The sequence below is a fragment of the Thermobia domestica genome, chromosome 18 (assembly GCF_964235325.1).
Source record: "Thermobia domestica chromosome 18, izTheDome1.hap1.1, whole genome shotgun sequence".
NCBI classification, from domain to species: Eukaryota; Metazoa; Arthropoda; class Insecta; order Zygentoma; family Lepismatidae; genus Thermobia; species Thermobia domestica.
Window position 1 is genome coordinate 104,029,190 of NC_137471.1, and position 25,330 is coordinate 104,054,519.

Below are 25,330 nucleotides of genomic sequence, written 5' to 3' on the forward strand. Positions count from 1 at the left end.
TGTTTTCATATTGCTTTCCTCAGATTTCAGTAAAATTTAGATCTGTAAAGGGTCTCTGTATATAATCCTTTCTGCATGTTAATTCAGTACAGGATATATCACAGTATCTTTGTCCGATGGTCAAAGAAAGAAAGAAAAAGAATTCTTGAGTTCATTGAACAATGTATTCTTGAACTTGGTAACTTTGAAAACATAAGTAGTATATTAACAATAAGTTAGCATTTTCATTTCTTGTATAATCCACTGTCATGCAAAATATAATAAGAAAATAAAGTAGCATACCTTAGCGTATTTGGATTTTATTAAGAACCTATAATTTCAATGCCTTAAAAATCTCTGTTGTGTTTGCCAGAATAATTTTATAAGATATTAATTTGTTTCGCTTGGTACGACCTTAAAAATTTTTTACTGGTAATTGTAATTAATTATTTTCTGGTTTTAATTGTTTTCTTGTTTTCTGCATTTTAGTGCTTTTTTTAAAGTCTGTTCCTACTTTCTAAAAAGAAGTTTTAATTTTCAGCTTTTTAGCGCATTTTTGAAGTCAGTTATTTTTATTTATTTATTTTTTTTTGTAAAGTTTGTTTAATTTTTCCATTTTTTCCAACTCCAGCTGTTTATATATATTCCAGTTGTTTATATATATATAGTCCAGAAGTAAGGTGGACCATTTACATCTCGATAAGCTCTTGTAAATGTTAAAATAATACCATTCAAATATTGACAGGGGGCATTATTTGGCATACTTTCCCATGCAACCAGACTAACAGTGGTACCAACAAAACATAAAGTTATATGTTTTCAAAGGGCACTACGTCAGGATATTACACAATTCAAATCTGCACGTCAAACGAAAACTTTTCTTTCATATGTAGATTTCAAATGTATAACAACCTGACATGGTGTTGTTTGAAAAATAAATCTTACTTTGTTTAGGTGGCAACACTGTTAACCTGGTTGATTTAAAAGCATGTCAGTCAGTGTCCTCCTATCGCATTTGCATGGTAGGAATTTCAGCGTTTTCTGTATATTAGTTTAAAAGTTACAAGAGTGTATCAAGATAAGTTGTTCACCCTGTATAATCGGTGTACGTGTTATGAAATTATACGTGAACATACACATGGTATTAACATTTTCAGCTGTTGAGAAGTTTCATGGTCTAACTCCCAAGACTCTTATCAGACCCTAATAAAATTTATATGCAATCTGCGAGAAAGTTTACTCTTTGAAATTGAAAGAGAATAATCACTATCGGTACATCTATGTTGAAGTTATGCATGAACTACACACAATGAAGTCGGTTAATTACAATCATGGGCGGCGATTAGGGGGGGGCAGTTGCCCCCCCACTTTTTTGAAGTAACCATTTATGTATATAGTTTCATTTAGAAATGTAAAGTTTTTGTATGTTTTACTGGTTCACAGAAAAATGGGGCCAAATATTTGCCGTTCCTTGAGTAGCTATTGGTTGTCTTCCCATGGAGTAAAGAAAACTACAGGAATTGCGTTTATTTGCCACAGAGAATAACCCCAAAATAAACCTATTGGAGCACAACAATTTCAGCATACTTTCACTTCCTACAAGGGCTCAATATATTAGTCAGCCGCTTTGAAACTAATTCAGAGAGCATTTCGCAAAAGAAAAAAGTCTTTCACAAGTTATTTTTTAATTGCACAAAAATTGACAGTTCCTAAAATGTCTTTTCTTTCTAAAGTAAGTGGGAAAAAGCGTAATAAGAAACAACTTCTACCTTTTCCATTGTTTTGTAGTGTAATGTATGAATGAAGTGGTGTGTTAGAGGTGTACGAGTGTATATACAATAAAATTTAGTAAATTCAACATAATTCTAGGTTTTAGTGTTATTTTGTATAACTGGAGTATGGAGTGATTCTGAGTATTGTTGTGTTTTGATGTGCTCCAAGAAAGTTAAAACTGCACCTAATGGCAAAGAACATGTTTCGTGAAGTTGCAAAAGCAAATATTTCTTTAAATGTCGTAGCATATGCTTGTAGTATTTACTGTCTTTCATTTTCTAAGAGTAATAATATACATTTAATAGCATGTGTGGAATTAAAAATTAAGTTGTTCATTAATCCCTGTTTGAATATTACTTTTTCGCATTGCGCGACAAAATGAAATGCGTCAGAATTAAGTAATTTTCAGTTTCTTGATATTTTGTGATATTCTATGTGTATTCTCATTTGAAATTTCTCCGTTCTTTCCTGCTTCACCCACTTACGGAAGGAGGTTGGAACAATGATATTCTAGGAATTAGATTTCCTCCTTTGCATTATGGCACTTTTACTTTAATCATCATCTCCTTTGTTCCAACTTCTCGATCCGTGGAACGATAAATATCCTTTATGATTTTCTATTCGAATTTTTATTCTGTTCATTTATCTTTAACCGTTTCCATTCTATGGGCACTGGACGTTTTATCTGATACAGGTATCATATCTTGGTGGTCATTTTGAAAACGGTGACCTATATGAACAATCTTTTGCCACAACGCTCTTTCGTTTCTGAAGAACTATCGAACGAGGTATCACTCGCTCCATGTTTCCATTTAAAATTTTGACAATGAAACCTGGGCCCCATGAAGGGCGGCCCTGGGTGGCATCGCGACAATAGCATTCGGTGTGTCCTATGACATATCCTATTTGAGTTTTCGTTCCGTTATTTATGTTCAACCGTTTTCATATTAGTGACACTGAACGTTTTATCTGTTACAGGCACCATGTCTTAGCTCCCATTTTGAATACGGTGACCGATATGAACAATCTTTTGCCACATCGCTTTTGATTTTTAAAGATCTATCGAACGAGATACCACTTGACCCATGTTTCCATTGACAGTTTGGAAGTTGGCCCTGGGCTCCCATGAGAACCGGCCCTGAAGGTCACTGCGACATGATTCGACGTGCCCTATGCCCTTTTTCTGTTTCACTTTTTGTTTTGATAATTTATCTCCAACTGTTTTCATATTAGTGGTACTGAACGTTATATGTGATACAAGCACCATGTCTTGGATACCATTTTGAATGCAGTGACCAGACTTTTTTTTTTTTTTTTTTTTTTTTTTAGGTTTTAAAAACCTATCGAACGAGGTATCACTCGCCTCATGTTCCCATTGGAAATTCTAAAATTTTTCCCTGGGATGCAACGCGACAACACCATTCGATATACCCCATGATATTTCCCGTTTAAGGTTTTTTGCGTTCATTTATGTTCAACCGTTTTCAAGATATTTCCATGGAAAGATTAAAATAGGCCACCATTTTATCTATATATATATATACAGTGTGTCTACAAAGTCCGTGGCCATCCAATGTATTCGCAAAACGACTGCGAATATGAGAGAATACAAAAACACGTCCGTCATTAGTGTGAGGGGCATGAATTTTGAGCTATAAAATATCCATCCTGGATACCCCTGATACCAGGGGTCAGCTTGAAAATCTCAAATAGCAAAAGGGGTTGAGTAATCTATCGTTGGAAAAGTCTCAACAAGAGAAATATTTTGCCGAAAGTTCCAAGTCACTATGTTGAACCCATGCAAAATGCCGGGGGTTTACATTTTTGTCCATAAAGTCCGTTGCCATCCTGTGTATCTGCGAAACGACTGTGATTATAAGAAAACGTAAAACACATCCGTCAATATTTTAAGGGGTTGCAATTGTGTGTTGCAAAGGTTTCACCTCAGGCCCCTCCCTCAAATAGGGGTATGAAGGTAAACTTGAACATTTCAAATGGTAAAGGGGGGTCGAGCAATTTGCCGACATCTATTTTTTTTTTTTTTTTTTTTTTTTTTTTTTTTTTTAACGGTGAAATCAAATTTCAGAGTGAAGGTCTTTGATGACTTTTAGATATCTATGGCTTCTGAATGTGGTCCTTCTACGTTTTTGTGATTTGTAGGCAGGGTGTAAGTATCGTAATTACATTTGTAAAACGAGAAAATGATGAGTTATTCTGTGCAGACTTTTTTTTCTGTGCAAGTAGTAGAGTTGAGGCGCTTGGTGAGCGGTTGGGAAAATTTCCTATGTGAATATTGGACTGTTACTAGGCGTATGTGGACATAGTCGTGTATTGGGTGTATAAACAAGATGAAACATGCTTTTTTCTCTTCTTCTTCTTGTGAAAATTCGTCGTTATGTGGAAAGTTCTAAGTGGTAGAACCTGTTCATGATCTTAGGTGCCTGTATAAACTAGATGAAATAGATAATTTTGGACTCCGCCCATTGTTGACTATGAGATGAGGCTGAGAAGCTTCCCATAGATAATGAATTCCACGTGAAAGTTATTATTGAAGAACTGATGATGATGATGCCTAGATTCACCGATCTTGATCTTAGTTGCTAAGGGGGATATAGCATTTCATTCAAATATTTGAAGCCGTGATTGAAAATTGAAGGGTGTTTTGACATGTTTCAAAGTCATAGGAAAATTACTTAGTTCCATAGAATAAAACCCCAGATTCATGTTATGACATGTTTTCGTCGAAGGTATTCACGTTTGTCTGTGTGTGTGTGAGAGATGATGTATAACTAAAATAGGATCACGTGATGAAAAGTAGCGAATGAAAGGATGATGACGTCGTAAACGGAACGTAGAGCATACACGTATGTGTTTGTGTAGATCATTCCATTAGCAGTTGTTGCGAAGGAAGAAACGTCAAATTAAAGATGGAAACGTCAATGAATCTGTTAGATAAGCTTAATATGCCATCATCGGAACCCTTTACAAGATGCGAGATTTAAGGTTGGCGTACCATTTCGTATTCTGACTGTGAGATAATTACAACGATATATGGCAGGAAGGCCTGTGTCACATTTGAAGGAGGTGAAAAAGTGATTTTACCAGGATGCTGTACTGAAAAATTGGAAGTAGATAATGGTGCATTACTGTCGTATATGCAAAGTGGAAATGTATGTTTAACACAAAAAGGAATGAAGATTAATTTATCTGGACGTAACATGCACGATCTTGAATTTACTAAATTAGTATCTTCATCGTAAGTATATGGGACATGTATAAACAAGATGAAACAAGAATTTTCCTCTTCATCCTCCCCTTCATGCATGCACATACATCTGAATGTATAGTGCCGTTATTCTGTGTTGATCAGCTACTGGAGTAACATGTCTTTGAGTGCTTTTGCATCAACTATGGCTGCTAAGAAAGAGTACTTTTTAAATGTTGAGTATGCCCTTAATCGAATTAAACTAAATTAATTTGTATTGGACTGGATAGTGACACATTAGAACCAGTGATTCGTGTTGATAAAGGACTTGTGTTTGGAGTGAAGTTAAATTTGGCAGAGTGGGAGAAAGTGGTACATTTGACCCCGTTCGTTTCAGGCTGTTTAAATTCTCAAGTGGAAATTACATTTATAAAATCTCTTGGACGGAAAAACGAACTGGTAGTGCGAAAACTAATGGGTGAAAAATTAATGATGTTAGAGAAGAACGAAAAGCTGTGTACGTAAATTCAAGTGATTGGCTTTATTGGAAATATTACCGTGTATTCAACATGATGTGAAAAACAGTAAAGCTTGCACTGTTGTGCTACGTGAATATTTTGATGTGTGTACAGATACCATTCGCAATCATATACAACCGCAATGTGTTACATGTACAGGACTTGCCGGAACTCATACGTGTGTGGATGAACAGAGATTATTAATGGAATGAACATAAGTTTTCCAAGTGTATCTCTTAATAAGAACAGTGAAGTGAGCATTGATGGTGAAAGATTACAATTGGGAAGTATTTTGCGAACAAAATCTCAGATTCAATTATGGCTGCTCTATTTGATAGTTTACAAACACAGCCATGGTGGAGAAAACATACTCAACCTTTAGAGGGTATCGATGAGGTGGACTTCTGTTCATAAAGAAGAGGAATTGATTTGTTTTTTTTGTTTATACTGAATAGTGTAGTAATAAATTTAGTGCATTTAATTATAAAAAATATAGTGAAATTAAAAAAATGTGTTTTGTGTTCGTTTAATACACTTCAATATGATAGGATTTTTTAATTAGTGTAGCAATGTTTCTTTATGAGAAGAAAATCCTATAATATTTTTCCTTGTATACTATAAGTATTAATTATAATAATGAATTCACATACTTGAATAGTTTGTTAAATAAAAGAAAAAAACGTTCGTATTAGAACTCATTATTATAGTTCAATTTTTATTTTGAGAAAAACTTTAAAATAAATTAAATTTAAAACAAAGTCCTGTCGTAATAGTAATAATAATATTGAATTCACATACTTGTTTTAATTTACCAAAGAAAAACTTTTTCAGTATTTGAATTCATTATTATTTTTTGGTTACATGATTACATGATCGATTTAAAAAATTACTTCTGGATCTTTTAAAAGTAGTATGAAAATATTTAATTCAATGAGTTTTTAAAAAGTACAAAATATGTTTTATGATATATTTATTTAATTCCATAATTGATCATAAATCATATTTATTAGGAAATTGGAGAAAACATTTTTTCAAAGACAAAAAGAACAAATTATTTATTGATGATAATATTTCCGTATGAAAAAAATGATGGTAAGTATAGTACATCTGTTTTTTTAAAAAAAAGTTTTTAAACAGTTCGTCACTTTACACACATCCTATAATAATATTCGTTCATATTGATGATGATGACTTCACACACCCAGTCCACACTAATTTCCGTATTGATGATGATAAAAGATAGCTAGAAGTCATACTGTACAATGATGATGATCATACTTTACACACACACACACACACACACATACATACATACATACATACACACACTATAATAATATTCTTTCATATTGATGACTCCATACACAGTGCACACTAATTTTCATATTGATGAGGATGATGAAACGTAGCTAGAAGTCATACTGTACAATGATGCTGCCCATACACCCGATGGCGATCTTTTATTCTCTGAAATGAAAAGAATTGAAAAACAATTTAAAATTTATCTATAATCATGAACAAATAAAGATATACTAATAAGTATACAAAACAAACGAAGATGAAAAAATGATATGTATATAAAAGAAGTTTTACCAAAGGAGAAATAATTACCTGCAGTAATCGGTAAAATTTATTTTATCTATAATAATAATAATGGACAAATAAAGAAATGATAAGAATAAGTATACAAAACAAACGCAGAAAGAGAAATAGCACACATAATAATAAAGAAATGATAATATCTATACAAAACTAAAAAGATGAAGAAGGAGAAATGAATACCTACAGTAATAGATAGAATAATCGATCATTTTTTTTTCGGGTGTGGAGGAGAAGGTATGACGAAAATCGTTTGGGGATTTTCCTTTAGCTTTAAAACATAGGAATAAGTATGAATAATGTCCACATAGGAACGATTTCACACATTGAATTTGTTTATTATTAAATTTGTAACAAAGAGAATTTCTACGTAGAAATTGAATGTGTTGCATTACATATGGAGGAAATCCAAATGTATGAAAGTAGTCAGCACGTCCATTAGTATTAATATATACGGATACCCAATGGATACCGATTTTAGTTGATGGATCTGTATTTATGATGATAGCTACAGGTACCAGAACATGTGATGGTAATTGATTGCAGGCAAATACGCCAGCGTAATGATTTTGAAATAAAGAATTTGTTTGAAGTGCATGTAATAATTGTAGTGTAGAGGACACCATGTATAAAAATGCATACATGTACACACACATATATATGTTGTATTTAAATAATAATAACCTACCTTTAAAGTCCATGGTGATGTTCCTCTGGTGATCCACTTCTAGGAGAGACTGAAGTAATCCATATGTGATGCATGAAACAGGTGCTGGTAGAGGGTTCTTAAAATGAACTTCCAGACGAACACAACCATTCTAATGAGAAGGTTCCAATGTTGCACAGCGCTGACTTCATCTTGCGTAATGTCGAAAATAAAGATAGTGTATCCTTGAGGAAAGTCAAGGCGAGGAATGTTGTTGCCATGATTGAAAAAGTGAACACCTGATCCACAGAATAAGGTGCGATATGAAGAAACATATAGGTTGCTTTCAAAATTCAGTTTTAAAGGTTTTGAAGGTACAGGTTTTCCATCAATATATAATGAGAAGAAATTGATGCCAAAATGTTTAAAATGAAATCGATTTGAAGTTATCGTTCCTGTATAGGCATAATTTTGAGTAAACGCCGCAATCATTCGAATTGGTAATACTCCCATAAATAAATTACCGATTTTTTTGATTGAAGTTTCTTTGGAATGACGAATGGCTTCATTTGCACTCTTGTGAGAGGATATTTGGTGGCTGTTGATTGTAGAAGCTTGTTATGTGCTAGTTTTATTGGAGGACTAACATCAGTCGTTTTAATATGTAAAGGAAGCGTGTAAAAGATTTACTTTAGCCTCAACAGACGAATTACTAGCGATTAAACAAAAGTTTGGATTTGCAGGAATTAACTTGATGCGTAATTCTACTCCTTGGATTAACAATTTATCCTGATTAAAATATCACAATGAAGATGTCCAAGTATGTCAAATTTTGCACTGTTTTTTTGTTAATTTATAAGTTGTTGTAATCCTCTATTACCACTAGATGTTGCATGCATATGTCCAGCAGTATCTTGAAACCATAATGCACATTGAAGATGAGTGTTTTTAGCAGAATCATTATAATTTAACAGTTTTTCGATGTGTGATCGATATGATTATGAGATGGAAATGAAATCAGTTTATTTAAATACACTTCCACTTCACTGAACATAGAATTTAAAAAATCATTCTCCAGTGCCTTATCACTTTCTCCAAATGCTGATCCATCAGGCTTAACGATTTGAATTTCAATGTAAAGGAGAGTATATGGTAGATCTATGTATTCATCACTTGTTCCTGGGATGACAAATTCTATAGGTGCATTATCAGCTAGTGAACTGATTGGCTTATATGTAACAACATGATTATATAATATACTGGTTTGCGTTAGTTTTGTAGAAAAAATATCTAGTTCACTTTTTACACATTCGCAGGATTTATGATGTAAGAAAACCATGATTATGATGATGGAGATTTAATCAAAGATATCGTATGATATTTCCTCTTCTTAAAAGACTGATTTTTCTTTGTTTTGTGAGTACGTTTCCTTTTTTTTACTGTTGCACTTCTTCCGCTTGATGATGTATAATGACGGAGGGTTGGAGATAGAATGATGTGTAATTCTTCTTTTCCTTCGCTGATATCCAGATCCTACCATAGATTTCAGTTTATTTTTAGCTTTTTCTTGCAAGATGGACCTCGCTTCACCCATTCGTTGATGAAAGGATTCGTTAATAGGTTGTTTATCAATGATGGCATCATTAATAACGTTTGCTCCAGATTTTAATAATTCTTTTCCTATTGTTTTAGCTCCTTGTTTTACTAATGCCATGACAGAACGAAATAATCCTCCAAGGAAATTTCCAATACCATGTCCAACTTGATAAGGTGATCCAACATAAACGTTTCCAGTTCCAGAAAGAGCTTGATTTGATAATATTGTAAATCTGGATTATTCATAATTGTTGAAGATGTCGCACTGGTCGAGAATGTAGTTTAACGCATACAGTTCCGAAAGTAAATGCCAGTGGAGAGCCTGTACTCTCTCTTATATCTATTTTGATATGTTCAAAATACATCTTCTCTATAGGCACATAATGTTGAGGATTAAAAATTTCTATAGCATTACTTCGAAATGTCTGATTCACAGGTTTCATATTTATGGTACGTAATAATAGTGCTGCCATATCCAACAAATACAGATTGAATTATATCACAATATACATACATTGTAGATTGAAGTCCTAAACGTAAATTTGGAACCGTTTGGCCGTGTTGCATATCCTTTAAATCTACGTTTGGAACAAATCCCAACATCGTACTAGCACTTGGTGATAATGCAACGTTTACATCTGTGTCTTTATGAAGACGTCGTATATAACAGGTATTACTTTCAGGAATGCACGAAATATGTAAATTTGTGAATCTGTTGTGCGTATTAATTAACTTTATGAACTCTGAAATATCATTATAATAACGTACAGGAATAGTTACAAACTTCCATTCATCACTGCACGTTTGTAAAAAATGTTATTATTTTGTTCATTAATATTTAAAACTGAATGAAAATAAAGAATCTCAACAATAGCCACTTTCCACTTTTTACGAAATTCCATTCTTTGATGGAGTTCATCCGTGGCTAAGCGGTTAGCGTACGCGCCTTTGGCGCGGGAGACCCGGGTTCGATTCCCGGCGGGAGCTCATGTGGTTCGGATTCCACGTTAATCAGTAGGTCCACGTCTCATATAGCCTCGCTGCTGAACGGGACGATAAACGCAAAATCAACTCAACTCCATTCTTTGATGAAGTTTAGTAGTGTAGTCAGGTGTTGTCAGGAAAATATTCCATAGAACTATTACTGGGAAGCATAACGTAAAAATCTCCATCAGGATCCATTGTACTTCTTGATCTTCTTTACGGATGATGCAGGTATCCAGGAATTGAAAGAAGGATATCCTTTCCAATGAACAAATACTCTTTTTTGCTATCCTTTCTTTTTATGCGTATTATTTTATCTATGTAAAACGTTTTTGATAACGTTACAGGTTGTAATTCCTCTCTATAAAATAATCCTCCAGTGGTTCCTTGTTTAAATCTTCTATTTCATAAACAGGTGGATCTCTAGGTATTATTTTCTTCACTTTAAATAATTCCCAATTCCAGGTTTGCATCTATCCTCTATCAAATGTACGTTTAGTTTTACTAATTCGTACTGTATTACCAATCTTAAGATGTTTTGAAAAATCTAGATTCATCATCGTTTTATTGTCATACTGATTATGCCATACTTGTTATAGGTTATTTTCAGAAACGTTTGCAGGTGCCCCTTGATGCTTGAATGATAACTTTCATTGTATGATTTCACAAGAAGAGGTAATACATTTACATAATTGTACGTTTGATACTTTCTGAAATAGTTCCAAATTTTTTCTTTAAAAGTTCTGTTAAAACGCTCTACAATACTAGCCTTTATATCAGGATATTTAGTTGTAATATGTTTTGTTTTCCTTCAAGTACTTCTGTATTGTTTTATTAGCAAACACTTCCTTTATCTGTTCGGAATGTAATTGATTTTCTGTCTTTGAAAACAATTTTTAATGCTTTCAAGACATCATTTGTACTTTTGGATTTTATTGGCAGAGCCCAGGCATATCGACTGAACACATCTATCACTGTAAGAATATAACGATATACGTCATTAAATTTATGAAGAGAATAAAGAGCATTAATATCACTTTCCTACTCATCATCAATGTTATTCACTACATAGAAATCTCTTTTAAAACGACGACATACTGGTTTCTGTAACATATATGTTGATTGTTTCAGTAACCACTTTCTTATACACTGTATGGAAATTTTCTTTGTAGCTATCCACAATTTTTTAGCAGTTGAAAACGAAGCAGGATGTGAAGGGTTGTAATAAATGTTTAACTGTTTGTTAATGGATTCCATCTTGACTATTTTGGACGTTTACACGCAAGATTTCTTTTCCTTAAAGGAGATACTACTTTCTCCTTTTCTTATGTTTTTTCGTCTTCTACAAACGATTTCAGACGTTTTCCCTTGACGATGATGCTACTGGTGATGCTTTGGTTCGTCGCAAAATATATCACAAACGTTTTAGATTTCCAATAAGTTCTTGTGGTGTGTTATTAGAAGATAAATAATTACAAAATTTTTCCCTTTCAGGTGGATTTGTGTGTTTCCGTGGTCGCGACAGATCACAAATTAAATCTACAATGTGAGGTCCTCCTAGTTTATCACCTTTGATGTAAGCAGTTCGTTTATTATTCCATGTGATGTTATCATCATGTTTCATTTTATGCAGGAGGAATTCAGCTCTTTTACGAAACATTTTAGGTATAGATAACAATATTTCTTCTTGTACTCCAGACTTCTCTGATTTAGTTGACGTAATCGAAAGTTTCGCAGGTTCTTTGTTTTCGTATTAGGTGTAAATATTTTTGAAGAACATTATTATATTGATTCGATGTTTCCTCATCACTAAGAGAGGATAAATGTTAATTTTTTTGCATTTCCTGGTCCAAACTAGATTCACGTTTCTCCAGTGCTGATGATGGTATTTGTGTACGATTAAGAACTTCAGGAGGAACTAAGATCATTATCTTTGCGTGTTCCATTTGAGTAACGGAATAGTAAACTTGATGATGCACCACTTAAAATAGGAGCTAATAATGCGATGAGAATCCACCCTGTTGCACTAACAAATGCTTCTTCTTTTCGATGAAGTTCCCTTTGTTTACAAGATGTCGAAGCGTTTTCTTGTATCGCTTTAATCTTGCTTTCTGCGTCCTTTTATAAGAGGTACTATTAAGTATTCTCCCTGCCTTAATGAGGATTTTTTATTTTTATTTTTTTGAATTTTTAGATTTGGGCTTGGAATTGTTTCTTCTACTTTTCTTCAGCTCCCTCTTTTAACTCCCAATATTTTCTCCTATCTTTCAACTTACCGATTAGCTATGTTCTTCCTATTCCTCGCTTCCCTTCCATCTTTCCTTCTGTGGCGATGTGAAAAAAAAAACTTCGCAAGATGTGTTCAATCCAATTTGCCTTTTTACGAAGGATGGTGGCTAGAAGCGCCCTCTTCTCTCCTATCTGTTTTAAAACATCTTCGTTTCTTGCTCTCTCTGTCCATTTTATCTCTGTCTTCCTCCAACACCACATTTCGAAGCTCTCTATTTGTAAGAGATACATTCCCTTTTAATACATTATGACAAAATTCGCAAATAATACGAATCACTTAAGTCTGCATTTGGCACTATAGCTTTACGTGATTTAGGATTTGCTTTGCTCGGCGTACGAAGAAGAACCCCGTGTTTTACTCTTAAAGACATATTGATAGAATAGAGAAACACAGTCTAAAACTTGCATTATAAACACAACTTTATCATCTTCAACTTCGTATTAACATAAACTTAATGATAAATATCGTCAGGATTTATATTTGTTTGAAAACGAAGTTAGCTTGGCGTATCCCTTTTTAAGTCAATAAATAAATATCCGTATGGTAACTTTGTTGCGTCATTAAATTTTTTTGAAGAAATTTTGGATTCTCAGAAGTTAGCTGATAACTGATATGTTTAATTTGTGATTTATCTCTTGGATTTTTAGATGATACAAGATAAGAACAATTCAAGCTCATATCTCTGCTTCCTTTTCCGTGATGAAATGTTTTGTGTAATAAATGTCACCTAACCTAACCTAAACTAAACTAAGATTTGTATTATGAGAACCCTTTGTGAAGAAATCAAGTATATTACGGTTCACTTCATACATATGATCATCAATAATAATATGAGGTCCAGTTTCAAGTAAAAAGTGTATTGTTCGAGGTAATCCTTCAATAAATTGTACTTTTATCGAAATTTCTCTGTATGCATTTTGCCACTCTCCATAGTACCAATAAATATTACGAAACGATATATTAACCATGCGTGATACATTAGACAGGAATCGTATTATAAACGAAGTTTTAACACATCCACTTGGTCCTGCAACAATACATGAAACGGGATGTTTCCACGTTGTATCCATGTTAAGGAGTATGATAATTCCCTCTTCGTCAGTATATTCAGATAATTCCCTCTCCCGTATTGCATTTCTCTTCTTTTGTTGGAAGGAGTGTATGTATATGGAAGAGTATCATGTGAAGGTGGAATTCTACGTCGTTTTATGTAATTCACCTTATAGACTTTTATTTCGGGCATGCTAACGATAGTATGATCTTTCCTGCGGCAACTTTTTTTTCTCATTTGTAATTTTGACCGGTGGGACGAGATTATTCTTCTCCCTCGTCTTTTTTTCTACTATAATTTTCTTCATTAGATGAAGATTCATAATTTAATGAAAAGCCTCGTATTTTGCATACTTGATAGTCTATTCGTACTGGGATAAAAAGTACGTACCGCATTATTCTTGAGTCCAACTGATACATATTCTGAAATATATGCCTCTTTACCATATTCGAGTTATTCATTTGTTAAATCACCTAAAAAGTCACCAGTTGGAATTGTGCTTTCATCAGATTTTTGTGTATAAATTACTGAGTCAGTATCAAAATACAATACTCTTTCTTGTAGCTGTTCTAAATAGTTGTACAATTCCAATGTAGCTTGTGCTGTTGTGTATGCGGCTATGACAACGTGTACTGTTGATAGTGAAATAGAAAATTCGTCTGTGTATTGCCAGTATACATACAACAGGTCATCATTTACTGGAAGTATTTGATGTTCGTCTATATTATGTGATGTTAGTTTATCATATTGAGGTCATTAATGATCCTTACATGTCCCATGTTCTCACGTTGACCAAATTTTCCCAAAACGAATTTAACATTAATTTAGCAAAACTCCTAAGTGCTGGATTGTGCTTAATTTCCTTTATATCTAGACGTATTCCTTCTTTTTCATAAAATTGTTGTATGTTCGTTTTCTTTAGCTCATCTGTTTCACACCATGATGGCCATCTACTAGCTTCCGTTTTTGCTTTCAAGAAGGTGTTTATGTATTCTGCAAATAATCCACCACTTTTTGTTTCTTCATCATATTGAATATCATAAGCCCAAATTTCATGATTATCCATTATTTAGTACCGTTTTTCCAATGATTTTGTTACTTTATCTGCTACCCATGTACCATGTAGAATTCGGTCTTTATCATTGTGGTTACAAGGTGACTGACTGGTTTAATTCGTCACAACATATACGACAGAGTGGAAACAATCTATCTGATTTATAAGGCAGCACCGAATTGAAGAGTTTTTGTAGGAAGAATGCTTAACTTAACTAATCCTTCTGCCTTTTCAATGCTGGGAAAGTTTGAATCTCTAGGCAAATAGATAGTTGGGTGACGAATTGCAAATTTCTTAGTTTTACATATGTACGGGTACAAACTATTAATATCTTTGTAACACAGTTTTTTCTTTTTCAGACTTGTGCTTTATGATACAAACATATGCCATTCACACGTCGGTCATAAAAAGCATCACGAGGATTCAATGGAGTTTTCTTTGTGTACGGGTGATTGGTAACATAGTTCTTCATCTCTTAATTTCCTGTCAACTGTTTTCTAAATTCACAACCCCATATTTCGTGAACTTCCGTCAAAATCTTTTAGTTTTTAAATCTTCTTTGTTGCTTCATACCGAAATTCCATGGTGTCCGTAGCATTGTTTTATCTCTGTCATTAAGGTAGCAAAAAATACAACCATGCGTAAAATACCCTTCATACTCCCATACGTGTATTCTTCCTGTATCGTGGTCTGTCCATTCACCATCTACTTTCATTGATGCAATTGGTTTTTCCTTAGTACGTGCAGCATTTGTAATGTGAATATTTCTTGTTTTTTTTTCTTCCCAAGCTATCCATTGTACAGCTTAATTTGATCGTACATCTCTGCACCGACACCGGTTCTTTGGTATGATACCAATAGTATTTTCCTTTAAAAAATTTCTTCGATACACCAAGTTATATGCACTGGCTATTGTAATACATTCAAGCAAGGGATTTACATTCGTTCTGACTCAAATGTATTCATAAAGGAATTACATGTTTGGCGTAAAACTTCGACGTCCTGTACACAATGAGTTCTTTCATTTTAAATTTGTCATTTTGATTGCAGGAACTTGAGTCTTCCGTCTACTTTCATGGTAGATGCTCGATAATACCTAATGTCTGGAAGTGTACCTTCATACGTTTCATTCTCACGTCGATTGAAAAAGTGTGAAAAATACCCTTTGCAGGATTGAAGACCAAATGCACCACTTACTTAAGGGCATAGGTACAAAACTTATATGAATCTATGAAGGTTACATTTCCTACTTTAAGAAATACAATTTTCGCCCCATTCATGATCACTTCTCTAATCCAATTCATCTTCTCAGCCATGGTCATTATGATGAAGTGTGCATCATACCCTTTCGAGTTACGAGCAATACATTTGATTATGTTAATGTTTGGACGTCCTTTTTGTAGACGTGTTAGAAAGTCTTCTATTACATTCTCTCCATCAAGTATATGTTCACGTTTTCCACAAAGGATACAGTCATTTTTCATGTTGTTGTCTTCATAGCAACGGTAACATGCATGCTGACTAACCAAGACATTAGGTATATGTTCATATATGTTTTCGTCATCGTCTTCTATTTTTGTATCTTGTGTACATTCAATATCATACCATACAACCATAGCTTTCTTTTCATGATAATCTTGATTCGCTTTTGTGATCTTTCATTCACTTTCATGTAACATTCATGATTAGGCAGTACTATAGTATAGCAAATATTGCAGTATGTTTCTCCATATACGTGAGATCCTTTTTCTTTCAACATAAATTTACAAACACTGGGCACAACATTTTACAACTGAACATAAATGTTTTCCATTTTAATATGGAGCTGACTTGTGATAATCATAGCATGACTGACCATAAAATTCTCGATTACAATCATTGCATGTAATATGGTATTCTTTAAAATCACATGGTGACTTCTGATGACAACGGTTAACATACAAGTATACATTGTTTCAAATGTTCATGCTTTTTTCATATTTCTTACGATAACTTTCACAAAAATAACTACAGCTAAAACATGATGCCAAGCTTTCAATTACATGGTAATGATTATCTTCAAACATAACATCACTTCCTGAAAATCCCCTATAAACTGTGATTTTATAATTCTTTAAATGTTCTGGAAAGTTACGAATTTCAGAAATCCCAGCACCTTGACTGATATCTACATCAGCAGCTTCACATAAATCTGCTGCTTCTTGCTGTATTAGATCTTTATATTGTTTTACGTATCTATTGTATTCGGTTTGATTTCTCCCCGTGTGTTTTTTAATCCTATGGCAATAACGATTGCATGTGCTAAACATTTGTACCTTTGTTCTTAATATACCACGTTTTGCCTTTACTTATTCATTGATATTCATAACATGCGGTCTGAAACGTCTGCCTTGTCCTCTTGGCATGTGTAGATGATGGAAGCTCACGATACAATCTTCATTTATAAGAAAAGCCGCGTTACTTTGCAGTACTTTCTCATATCTCGTCTATAGCACCACTGCTAAGAGATTTCTAGCTTCTCTGAACGATAACCAAAATGGCGATGTCCTCTTTCATTTGTGATTGTTATTCCTACGTAATCATGTTAATCCACATTACGTAACAAATCTATTAGAGCGCGTAAACTTTTTCAATTGCAGTGAGAGGATTTTCATCTGCACGCACGGGGCTAAACGGATTCTTAGCATTGTACCCTCCATAGTCTTTCTTCTGTACTGTCTTCTAAGTTCTCCTATTATATAAAATCTATTATCATGATTACGATTATTATTTCCAAATCCCACTTGTACATTGTGTTTCGCTGTGCTTCAGATAGCAATTCATCCATTCTCTATTTCGTCTAAATCAACTATTTCTTCATGTTCAGTATTAGCCTCTGCTAATATTTTCATAAAAGACGGATACATTTCTTTTTTTCCAGGATTTGGATGTAAATCGTTAAGTCAATTTTGTAGTTCATTTTTGTAAAACTCTTCTTTGTATTCTTTTCTTCCACATTGAAATTCTCTTCTATTATCTTCGAAAACGTAAGATTTAGCACCTCTTCATCATTTACCCTTTCTTCGACGTCGTCGTCTTCTTGCTTCTTCAATTCTTTTTCTTGTGTTATCATTCTATTACCTTCATTTTCTAATATTTCTAATAGTTCTTTATGTTTCTCTCCTTCTACAGCTTCGTTCATCATCTCTTCTTTTTCTTGTTCTTCGGCAAAGTTCATCATCTCTTCTTTTTCTTCTTTTGCTATTTTAATTTCATTAACTGCATCTCCTTCTTCATGGGAAATTACATCTGTTGGTATTCTTACTTCTTCCTTATGTATTCCTTTCTTCCATTCATCATCTTTCTCTCATGATGATTATTTTCTACCCCGATTACATGATCTATTTCCATTAAAAGAACTTGCTTCTCTTTATTATTTCGTACGTACTCTTCTTCTACGTCGTTAATAGTCTGTAATATATTTTAATTGTTCTTCCTTACTCTTGTTTTCCATTTTTATTCCCCCTATATATATATTAAAAATATATTTTTTCCTGTATGTATATATATATGTATTTAAAACAAGATATATAAGTATGTAAAACAGGATATGTATGTATAAGTAGTTAAAAAGGATATAAAAATTTAAAAAGGAGTAACAATATCGATAAGGATAAGGAAAGGAGTATACACTTGTCTCTGTTTATTTGTATTGTACCTAAAATAAAGAAATTCATCTCGTTATAAAACACTGTCTGTACATAGCTTTCAAAATAATTATATAACAATATATATAATACATACATACATATATAGGTAAGACAGAACTTTATGATGTCGAGGAAACGAAAACATAACTTCCAGTATCACACTTGTACTAAAAATAATTTATTTTTACTTCTGCGATAATGAACTGTTTTCGTATTCATAAAATAAACACGTGAGAGAAACAAATGTATGTTCACAGTTTGCTTTAAGTGTGTTTTCTGAGGGACAAACACTCCGTGCGTGGTTTTTTAATACTTATTCTTCCGGAGTTTCACCATTAATCTCAGCGACCACGAATTTGGTCGCTGAGAACATTAATATCGACCGTTTTGGATGACTTTTTTTTTTTTTTTTTTTTTTTTTACATATCCCGTTATTCCTATTTCCTACGGTAGTCGAATGGGATGAATGCATGTGGGGTTTCAGCATTGATCTTAGCAACCTTGAATTCAATAGTAATATCAGTCATTTTCTACACTGTATTACGGACTATTCCCGTTTCCTTTGATTTTCTTCTATTATCATTCACTTGCTTTAATCATTTTCTCCTTTAGCGAAAGGACATAATCATAGGACGTTACATCAGCATAAACTTACTTGCGAGAAATCGAACTAAGAGCACCATGCAATAGATGTAAGCACTTTGGTCTATTACTGAGCCACCGTGCCCTTCAGCTAAGAAATAGACGACCTACATCTGTTCCCTGCTTTCTTTGAAACTCAACGAAATGATGCTATTGAAAAGTGGATATTCAACTTAAAATTGTTACATCAACATTTTTTAAATATTTTTGGCTTTCCCCTGAAAGCTTCCACTGTATGTGTCCCCTTAGCGTAAAAGGTATATTTGGGGACTACACTGAGATTTCATCCCTCTTACGGGGGCACGGTGTCTGTGATAAAATGTGCTTATCTCTGGTGCATAGGGTTCCTGGTTCGATCTGCGAACGAGTGAATTTGTGGTGGACAACAACATCGTATCCGTAAGTTTTCTCGGTGGTACTTTCCCATTCCACATCTTATTCCATCATCATCCATTTGCTTTAATCATGTGTCCTCTTAGCGTAACGGGTATATTTGGGGACCATTAAACTGAAAGATTTCATCTCTTACCAGGGCCACGGGTCTCAATGATAAAGTGTGCTTATCTCTGGTGCATAGGGCCCCTGGTTCGATCTGCGAACGAGTGAATTTGTGGTGGACAACAGCATCGTATCCGTAAGTTCTCTCGGTGGTACTTTCCCATTCCACATCTTATTCCATCATCATCCATTAGCTTTAATCATGTGTCCTCTTAGCGTAACGGGTATATTTGGGGACCATTAAACTGAGATTTCATCTCTTACCAGGGGCACGGGTCTCAATGATAAAGTGTGCTTATCTCTGGTGTTTAGGGTCCTTGGTTCGATCTCCGAACGAGTAAATTTGTGGTGGACAACATTGTATCCGTGAGTTTTCTCGGGGGTACTCTCATTCTACATTTTATTTCATCATCATTCACTTGCCTTACTCATATGTCCCCCTTACGTAATGAGAACGGACGACATATTTACGGGATTTTAAACTAAAAGATTTCATCTCTCTCTCTCTCTCTTATGTATGGGGGCACTATGCATCAATAATAGTGTGCTTTGCTGCTTACGGTCCCTGATTCGACCTCCAAACGAGTAAATTTGTGGTGGTCAACATCGTATCCATGAGTTACATTTATTCTATCATAATTCAGTTTCTTAATCATATGTCCCCCTTAGCAAAAGGGGAAGGGAAGACATATTTATGGGATTTTAAACTAAAAAATTTCATCTCTCTCTCTCTCTCTCTCTCTCTCTCTCTCTCTCTCTCTCTCTCACGTGGGCACTCTGTCTCAATAATAACGTGTACTTATCTAGGCCTATTTACCTTAAGTCCCTGGTTCGATCTCGGAGCGAGTAAATTTGTGGTGGACAACATCGTATCCGTGAGTTTTCTCGATGTACTCTCGTTCCACATTTTATTCCATCATCATCCACTTGGGGCACGGTGGCTCGGTGGTAGTGTTCACCTCCGTTGCTTGGGGGTCCTTGGTTCGATCCCAGCTCGCGCCATGTGGAGTGTGCACGTGGGTTTTTTCGGGGCTCACTTATCTATGGTGTTTAGGGTCTCTGGTTCGATCTTCGAGCTAAAATTTGTGGTGGACAACATCGTATCTGTAAGTTTTCTCTCTTGGGGGACGGCGACTCAGTTGTAGAGTGTTCACTTCCGGTGCTTGGGGGCCTTGGTTCGATCCGAGCTCGCGCCGTGTGGACTTTGTGCTGGACAAACACTTGTCTCGTGAGTTTTCTCGGGGCTTACTTATATATGGTGTTTAGGGTCCTTGGTTCGATATCCAAGCGAGTAAATTTCTGGTGGACAACATCGTAGCCGTGAGTTTTCTCGATGTACTCTCGTTCCACATATATTCCATCATCATTCGCTTGGGGCACGGTGGCTCAGTGGTAGTGTTCACCTCCGGTTCTTGGGGTCCTTGGTTCGATCCCAGCTCGCGCCGTGTGGACTTTGTGCTTGACAAACACTGCTTGTGAGTTTTCTCGGAGCTCTCCCGTTTCCTCCCACTTTTTTCATTCTACCATAGGACGATTGTTCAATGTTGATCATGTTTCGTACGTGGGTTGCAGAAGCAGAACAAATCACTGTGTGTGTGCTAGGGTTTGGCCGAAAGCTATCATTTGATATTATCAAAACTAAGGCACACACATCTTCATTCGTAATATTTTATCATACAACAAGTGATGTATCTTTTCCTTTTAACGTTCAGTATCTGGGTCTCAGACGTTTCCCACATCAACTGAAAACAAAAATGAGATACGAAACATCAACACACACACACACACAAGTACACACTCTGTAATCTTATCGTTTGTTCTTGAAACTACACAACGTATGTATGTATTTTTTTAACGCTGAATTCAATGTACAACGAAGAGAAGGAGATTTTTTTTTCACACCTCAATCAGATGCTAATCTTGTATTCACTTCATATGTATATGTGTTTCTTTTTAACATTAGAATTCATTGTCATTACCAAGTGCGAATACACTATTCCTTGTAGTTAAACGAAGATATAACACAGTTTTAATGCTTGGGGCATATTCATGTCACATGTAACTTAAATAATATTATTATTTAGTTACTATTAATATTTCAAAGTTCTTTTTTACTTACCTATTTTAATAAATCACCAAATGATCACAGATATTAAATTCACCGGAAGACGAAGCACTGAACACATCCACACTCTCTCCACTATCACTCACAATTAAACTTTTCCAGTCTATACAAGCTTCTCATCACGCACACACGTGAATACCTTCGACGAAATCATGTCATAACATGACTCGGGGGCTTTATTCTATGGAACTAAGTACTTTCCCCATGACTTTGAAACATTACTCAAAACATCCTTCAATTTTCAATCACGTCTTCAAATATTTGAATGAAATGCTATATCTCCTTAGCAATTAAGATCAAGATAGATGAATCTAAGCATCATCATCATCAGTTCTTCAATAATAACTTTCACGTGGAATTCATTTTCTATGGGAAGCTTCTCAGCGTCATCTCATAGTCAACATAGTCAGAGTCCAAAATTACATGTTTCATCTTGTTTATACAGGCACCTAAGAGCATGAACGGTCCTAGCACTTAGAACTATTCACATAGCAACGACGAATTTTCACGAGAAGAAGAGAAAACAGCATGTTTCATCTTGTTTATACATCCAATACACGACTATGCCCACATACGCCTAGTAACAGTCCAATTTTCACATAGGAAATTTTCCCACGCGCTCACCAAGCACCTCAACTCTACTCATGTTACCCCTAGTTCGGGAAACGGAGGCCCATTTTGCTGTTGTATTGCCATGAGAGTAAGGTTTTACGAAATGGTCATGTCAAAAGTGGGAATAAAGAGTTGCGAAAATATCGAAGGGATCAGTACTACCGGAGTGTAGAGAAGTTTACACCCGTACCCCTATTTGGGGGAGTCTGGGGTGAAACTTCTATAGTACACAATTGCAACCCCTTAAATAATGACAGACGTCTTTTTCCGTTTTCTCATATTCGCAGTCGTTTCACAGAACTCGGTGTGGCAACGGACTTTTGAACACGAAGTGAGAACTCTCGTCATTTTGGATGGGGTCAACATAGCGGCTTGAAACTCTCGGGAAAATATTTTTTTTTTTTTGTCACGGCCTTTTCGACGATGTATTTATCGACTCCCTTTCCGTTTGAAACTTTCAAGTTGACCGCACGTACCCCTATATGGGGGTGTCTGGGATGGACCTATATAGCTCAAAATTCAAGCCCCTCACAATAATGACGGACGTGTTTTTGCATTTTCTCATATTCGCAGTCGTTTTGCAGACTAACGGGGTGGCAACGGACTCTATGGACACCCAGTGTATATATATATATATATATATATATATATATATATATATATATATATATATATATGTATAGAAAGAGAGAGAGCAATTAAGCTTGCCGAAGGAGTGCCTTTCACAAGTACGAGTTTTTTATGCACCATAATTGATAGTTTGTCAGCCTTTCCAATTGTGTCATACTTTTGTTATTGGTTTTGGATTTGTGGGTCTTTAATGGATACGTTTCCCCTTACACTTTTGCATGTAATAGAAACAATACAATGTTTATTTCATTAAAGAACGTATTTGCAACCAGAATAAAGTCGTCCGATATTAATAGTATTTTTTCTGATACTTCCGATCAGCTTCATCTGTATCTTTAACACGCATTGTAAATCTGTTAAAATGTAGGCCGATAATTAGTGAAGGAATTTTAATATGTGAACAGTTATTTCTTATGTCGTACTCAAATTTAACCTTCACAGTCAATTGTTGTGACAATGATAAGTGCGAATCTTACATACGCTTTATGAGACCCTGTAAACGTTGTTCATAACATTTGTAGCAAGAAGGCATTTAGGAGGTAATTTCATCGTAACAGAATGCCTTAAGAGATTTCCACAAGTAATTTATTTGTGAAGTAAATATGCTTTTCGTATATTTGTTACTGTAGCACGTAATGCGGAAGTATAACTTGTTATTTCTTATGAAAGTTGAGATATCCTGTATTATATCGGATGAGTGAATGAATAGACCTTTATACAGTTCCTTTGCATAACATTACAACTGTTTTCAAGATGATAATACCGGATCTTTCCTTTTGAATGTTGTTGCTTAAGTGTTACAAAGTCTAATTTCCATGCAGTTAAACAAGTGATAATAATTAAGTTAGAAGCATATTGGGGAGACATCAGAAGCAGTTCTTGTGGTACATATGTAAATTAGTTGGGCAGTACTGCTCAAATGTGACTTGTTTAATGAGTAGCTTGTGTGACCATTGGCAATTGGGACCAACCTTAAACCTTTTGTATGATGTGAAGGCTAGATTGTACGCGTATGTCGCTTATATGCCCGTTTTTTCTTACAATGTGGCTACATTGAATTGTGGCGTGTATGATCGGTGGCAAATGTGTCCAGTGTCTTCCCTGATCATTTTTGAAAAGCGACGTCCATGACTTGCTTCCGTATCGAAGAGAAATGGAAGTGTCGAAGCATCTCATTCGCGGTTGTTTGCTGTATGCGTTTAAGGTGAGCCTCTAAACAGACACATCTAATACATCAGGCATTAGGAAAGGATACTATGAGCGAACACCCCTCCAGATTTGGTTCCAAAAGTTCAGGTCGGAAAATCTGAGCCTTTGTGTTGAACCCCGCAGTGAGGACCATAGGTGTTGGATGACGAGACCCTGAAGGCAGTTGTAGAAGACAATAGTCAGATATGTGGTGAACTTGCCGAAGTTTTGCTGGTTTATGAGAAAACAAACTTTAGTTGCACCGTATAGGAAAGGTGTGCACATTCAGCAAGTGGGTATTGCATACATTGTTCGCAGCCAACCAGGTGCAGCGAGCAGCAGCCTGGTCTGTCTTGCTGTCTTGGCAACACAACACATCAATATTTGATCAAGTGTTCACGAGTGACAAAAAGTGATTCCATTGTAGCTCTTCCAAGCGTAACAAACATTGACTGTCATCATGTGACCTTGTGCCTTACACCTTATCACCTACACGTGATTTAAGATCATGTTCTGTATCTAATCGCCAAATTATGCATTACGGGCTCCTACCACCAGGCCACATTATCTCCTTTGAATCTTTACTCACAGCAGTTGCAACGAGTGCAAAATACATTCAGCAGAAAAAGGTAACAGTGGTTAATCGTAGTGTTGCATGGGATTTCGAAACTACACGTGGCAAGGACGACCAGGGATACCACTAAGCGTCCTGAATGGAAAACACTATAGCATTCACCATATTCGTCGAACCTAGCGGCACCTTAAATTACTGGCCGCTCCATTTCCGTGACAACCACCAACATTGAAAATCCTTTACGAATTAACCAGATGTGAGCACTCACGAACGAACGTCTTTGCGTTCAAGAGTTTTAGTGGCACGACATTGTGCAGCTTCAGTAATATTGGCAGAGTGTTCTGGATGGAGATTTCTTTGAGACGTAGCGCTGGGCACCATGCGCTCTGTCTGTGTGTCTACTGACAATCGAAAACTACAAGAACTTTTTTGGGTACCTTGTAACTCCAGTATGTTACTTAACTTGTTCCTCCAATTGTGTAGGAATTTTGTAGAAATATTTTCAGTTGTCTGTATATAATTCCTCTAATAGACTTAATTTAAGCATTTTTGAAAAAATCTGCTTTTCTCTTCGTTAATTCCTAATGTGCATTTGAGTAATGTAAAAGTAAATAATTACGATTTTAGTTTGAAATTCACTGGATACGTTTTAAGTTAAATCGTGTACTTTTGGAAGT

At 35.0% G+C, this 25,330-nt stretch overlaps 1 protein-coding gene across 5 annotated transcripts in view; it reads left to right on the forward strand.

Moving 5' to 3' along the window:
- Strump (WASH complex subunit strump) overlaps nt 1-25,330 on the forward strand; it is a 579,189-nt gene that overhangs the window by 35,683 nt on the left and 518,176 nt on the right. The gene's annotated exons all lie outside the window — the stretch shown is intronic.